The sequence below is a fragment of the Dipodomys merriami genome, unplaced genomic scaffold (assembly GCF_024711535.1).
Source record: "Dipodomys merriami isolate MVZ:Mamm:240054 unplaced genomic scaffold, mDipMer1.0.p SCAF_2546, whole genome shotgun sequence".
In the NCBI taxonomy this organism is placed as follows: domain Eukaryota; kingdom Metazoa; phylum Chordata; class Mammalia; order Rodentia; family Heteromyidae; genus Dipodomys; species Dipodomys merriami.
Window position 1 is genome coordinate 1 of NW_027203989.1, and position 5,631 is coordinate 5,631.

The following is a 5,631-nucleotide window of genomic DNA, read 5'->3' on the forward strand; positions in this document are numbered from 1 at the left end:
CAGGCACACACACACAAAAAATGAAGTCTAAAAAAGAAAATGTACATGGAAAGACAAATAAGAAGGTTTAGTATTTAAAAGAATTATCTCCCACACTTAATTTTTATTATATAAGATTTGTTCACAGTCTTTTTGAGTTTCATAACTGCCTGATGGTAATAGAAAGGGCATGTACATTTAGCAGATCTTTTTTATTTTCTCATTTTGTTTTTTGGTGTAAGACTGGAACTCAAACTTAGTACCTGTTGCTTTGGCTCATTGGGTAGTGCACTACCAACCAACTAATCCATGCCTCCAACCCTGATGTTTTTGTTGGTTGTGGGGCTTAAACTGAGCCTGGGCACTGTTCCTGAGCTTTTCAGCTCAAAGCCAGTGCTCTACCACTTGAGCCACAGCATCCAATCTTAATCGGTTTTTTTTGCCAGTATTGGGGCTTGAATTCTGAGCCAGGGCACTATCCCTTAGCTCCTTTTTCTCAAGACTAGCATTCTACCACTTGACCTATTTCTGGCTTTTAATTACAGATAAGACTTTCCTGACAAAGCTGACTTCAAACTGCAATCCTCAGATCTCAGTCTCCTGGGTAACTAGGATTAGAATCATGAGCTAAAAAGAAAACTTTATTTTTTAGAGGAAAAAAAGAGTGGTCTTAGACATGCCAAGGTCCTAAGTAAAAATGTGAGCTGTTTAAACTTTTAATTCAGTGTTTTTCTCCAGTGGAATTCATACTAATACTTATTTTTAAAAATAGTTGTGTCACTGCTAAAAGATAAAAGCATGAGTCCCTAAAGTATAATCCTAATGCACTTCTGCTGAGTGATAGATGTCTATTGATCTCTGCGTAGACAGGAAAATCAGATTAGCCTGTATAAAATTTCATCAGGGCTGTCAAAGCCTGTGATCTACAGCACTGATAGTTTATTTTGACAGTTGGTTGTGTAGTAATATCTGGAATTTTCTCTTACTCATTTGTCTGCCTAGCTGGATGTTGAGACCTGGCAGCAGGAACAGCCTGTGGTATTACATATATGGTCCAAGAAATCTGCCCATAACTATGAAAATAACTGCCATGAAGTATCTGTCTTTGTTAGCCCAAGGGCAACCTATTTTGAAGTGGAATTTGATGAGAGGTGTGAAACCGAAAAGCGCTAAGACTCACATGTTTTTTCTTCCAAGCAATAGTGGATCAAAAACAAGAGAAAGAATATAATAGAGATTATGCCTTCACAGGTATGATTATCTGGAATTTACAGACTCTAGAGGTGGGAAGACACACTGACACAAAGTTGGTACTTATAAGTGGCCTAAGGTAAGTCATATTCCCCAAACAAGGTAAATAAGTACTTCTGTAGCAATTCTTGTCCTTTTTCCAACTTTAGAGCAATAATGGTATGGTGTGTAGAAAGAGAAGGACTAGCTAGGCTCTGGTGGCTCATGGTCATATTGTTCAAAATCCTAGCTACTCAGCAGGTTGATATTTGAGGAATAGGATTTAAAGCTAGCCTAGGTAGACAAATCTAAGAGAGCCCTATCTCAACCAGCAAAAAGCCAGAGTGGAGACATGGCTTGAATGGTACAATGACAGCCATGAGCAAAATAGCTGAAAAATACTCAAAGCTCTAAGTACAAACCTTAATACTGGCACATTTCTAGAATGTAACCACACCCATATTTCTAAGGGTTGCTTTGATACTCTACTTGTAGAAAGGAACAGTTACACTAGAGATTATGTAGCCCACAAAAGCTAAAAATTTAACTATCTGGCTCTTCATAGGAAATTTGCTAATACCAATGTTGTCCAGAATAAATTAAAGAGCTGTTAATCTCTGAGTTCAGAAGGGCCAGTGGATCCAAGAGAAAGACTTAAACCATGGTGAAAGCTAGGAGCCCGGCTGACAGATCTGTTTAATATCTGGGCTGCAGCCTGCTTCAGACTGTTTACTTCTCTCTCCTATCAAGGGTCTTGGTTGAGAACAAAGAACTGAGCCAGTGATCACTGGTTGAGCAGATAGTCACTTGAGTTTTAGAAAGCTGAGCAGCAGTTTTCTACTAATTCTGCTTTCTAAATGTAGTTGTGAGTTTTGTGTTTTGGTATCATCTGTGTACATTTCTCTCTTAATCATTTTGAACTTATAGAAATGGAGACCGCTTTTAAGATTTTTTTGAGTCACAAAGAATATACTTAACTGCTGAGTTGTTGCCTCCTTCCATCTTGTTGACCACATGACTTTTTTTTCTCTCTAGAACGTGACGTTTAAGGATGGTGCTCTTTCATTCTGACAGCAGTAATAATGAATGGGGCTACAAATTCACCGTCACTGCCTATGGCCTGCCTGATGTTGCCGTGTCTTGTGGGTTAGACTTGCAACTCCTTGTTTCTCGACTAATGGTCCGCCTTGACTCCCAGTGCATGGCACTCAACTCTGTGCATCGTAAGTTCACAGTCTTGTCCCTTCCTTTTTCATTACAACTGTGTTGAAGAGCAAGGTAGGAACTCTTTCTCATAGGTGGTCTCCACATCACGAAAGAGCAAGGTATTAATAATGTTTCTTTTTAATTTTCTTTAAACCAAATCAAAACAGTTTACCCACTGGGCACCATTGGGAAGTTTCTTGACTCAGGCTTTGGCCCTATCACAAAGTACGCTGTGGATGCCCTCTGTGGAGGACAATTGGGGAATTGCTGTTTATAGCAGCAGCATAGTCATTTTTAGAGATTTAAGTATACTCCAAGTAGATGGTAGAAATATAGTCATTTAATTGTTGTTTAAGTGAAATTTATGTGAACATAAATAGGTATGTGAATATATGTATTATCGTAAATTACATTAATCAACTTCGTATCATTTGTTCCAAGGGATAGATTCATAGAATAAATCTTTTGGAGTATTTTATATCTATATAATTTTTTAAACATTTTTCTGATTGTAAAATCAAATATCATTCATCCTAAATGGTCATTTTCTGTTAGGATTTTAAAAAGAGTTAGCTAAGGAAGAACAGCAGCATGTACGTGGTATTCAGGTAAGGAGTAGGTTTATTCATCATTCCAGCTGACACCAGACCATCTTGGTCCTCAACGTGGTGGGGAAAGGCCTGGGAAAGAGAGCTTGAAGAGCTGAGAAAGAGAGAGAAAAGAGCTAGAAAAGAGCTAGAAAAGAGCTAGAATAGAGAGCATCTGGGAAAGGTGGGAAAGAGAGAGCGAGGAAAGAGAAGAGACCTGGGAAAGAGAAGAGAAGGAAAGAGATGAGAAAGAGCTATAAAAGAGCAGAGAAAGGTCATCTGGGCCTGAGCTAGACCTTATCTAAATTATGGGCGGAGAAATTTGTGGCCACATCAAATTCAGATGTCACCTCAGCAGATGCAGATGTGACCTCTTCCATTTGTGCCAGTTGCCTAGATAACGCAAGTACTGGGTACAAAATTTGCTGCGAGGAGGGTGGAGTCTGCTTGCCATCTAGGAGCAGACCTTACACTTTCCAAAGCTTGTGTGTCTAATTTCCCTTAGTTTCTTTTTTAAAAAATTTTATTGTGAAAATACTGTACAGAGGAGTTAAAATTACATTGGCAAGGCAATTAGTACATTTCTTATCAAGCATTGCTGCTACCTCCTTTGTTTCCCCTTCCCATCCTTCTACCTTCCCTACCCTTCCAAAGTTGGAAAGTTCGTTTTTCAACATAAGGATTTGTCCAACTCTTGTTGTAATAGGTCCACCTATATCAGTATTTAAATGGTTTGTTTTTGCCCTTCCACTCCACAAATTATAACAACATCAAATACAATGAAAGCAGGGATTATACCGTGGGGGACAGACATACAAAGCAACAAAGAAATCATGTTATAAATATGTTAAATACAATTGCAAGAAAGAAAAAAAACATTTGACTACTTATCTTGGGGTTCATTTCATCTAGCATCAACTTATCTGACCTTTTCTTCTTGTCTCAGACATAAACTAGTAGTTCATAAACTGACAAATAAATGTAAGGAAGCCAACAAAAAAAATCAGTTCCTCTCATCTGATGATGCCTCTACAACAATGAGGAAAGAGTTCATCCTGCTAAGGAACTATGATAGGATATCAAAAAGAGAATTCATTCTTCTAGGTCTTCCCTATTTTTTCAATGTAACTTAAATGATGTAAAACACAATATACCGCTCATCAGTTTTGCACATTTTTATATGGACTTCACCTCAGTCTACAACATTCCTTCATTATTCTGTTCCTGATATTTTTACACTACCAAGACATAAGAACATTTTCATACAATTTTTATTATAAAAAAAAAACTGTACAGAGGTGTCACATTTATGGGAGCAAATAATGAGTACATTTCTTAACAAGCATTGTTCCCTCTTCCCACCATCCCTTCCCTCCCACCTCCACAAATACGCTCCCCTCCCCCTTCCCCCTGACTAAATTGTAAAGTTCATTTTTCAACAGAGTGTCTTGTGCATCTCATTGTTACAATGAGTTAACCTGTATCCCTATTTAACCATTTTGTATTTCCCTTCCCCTCACCAAATTAGAGAAACATATACACAGGATGTAGGTGTACCAACTTCAAATACAATGAAAACAGGGGTTATAGCGTGGGGGAGGAACATATACAGAAAGAAAAAAAATCATATTGCACATCATAAGTACGTTAGAAACAATAACAAGAAAGAAAAAACATACTTGTGTCCCTGTCTTAGGGTTCATTTCCCTTAATATCATCTTATCTGCTCATATGCACATAGCTTTTGACTTATTCTGCTTATCTCAGACATATATTAGTTATTGAAAATAAGAGAAACCACGGGACCTATGTTTCTTTGGACTTGGCTTACTTCACTTAATAAATTTTTTTCCAAGACTTTCCAATTCCTAACAAATTGGGTGATACTATTCTTTCTGATGGAGGCATAGCATTCCATTGTTTATATACACCCACATTTTCTTGATCCATTCATCTACTGAGGGGCATCAGGGTTGGCTCTATATCAGCTATTGTAAATAATGCTGCAGTAAACATAGCTGTGCTGGTAGTTTTAGTATGGTCTTGTTTGTGATCATTCGGGTAAATGCCCATAAGTGGGATTGCTGGGTCATAGGAAAGCTTCATATGGAGTCTTTTGAAGAGCCTCCATACTGCTTTCCAAAGTGGTTGAACAAGTTTACACACACACCAAGAATGCAGTAGAGTTCCCTGTGGACAGATGCTCTCCATCATCTGTTGTTGCAAAAATATGGAACATTTCACTAATTTGCATGTCAACCTTGCTCAGGGGCCATGCTAATATTCTCTGTATTGTTCCAATTTTAGCGTATTTGCTGCCTAATTGAGCACAGAACATTTTTTATATATAAAGTGTAATTTATTTTCTTAAACTAGACAATTCAAAAAAAAGTAAGTTCAAAAGAATTCTTGTGAAATTTTAGAAGCATGTATTTCTTTTTTTTTTTTTTTTGTTAGCAATACAACAAACTGTTAGTACCATGCATTTCTTACATAAGCACACATTTAAGAATAAAGTCAAGACTGGCATGTCAAAAACAAAATAATTCCAGATATTTGTTGTTCAAGAGATGTGTAGGAGGAGGAATTCAATTGTTCTATACAAGGCACCTGTCATAATGAACACTGC

At 37.4% G+C, this 5,631-nt stretch overlaps 1 non-coding gene across 1 annotated transcript; it reads right to left on the bottom strand.

The window, feature by feature from the left end:
- Nucleotides 1-5,226: 5,226 nt before the first annotated feature.
- LOC138836712 (U6 spliceosomal RNA) lies at nucleotides 5,227-5,333 on the bottom strand. Its single transcript, XR_011375022.1, has one exon. It is a non-coding gene; the product is annotated as a U6 spliceosomal RNA (small nuclear RNA).
- Between the last annotated feature and the right edge of the window lie 298 nt (nucleotides 5,334-5,631).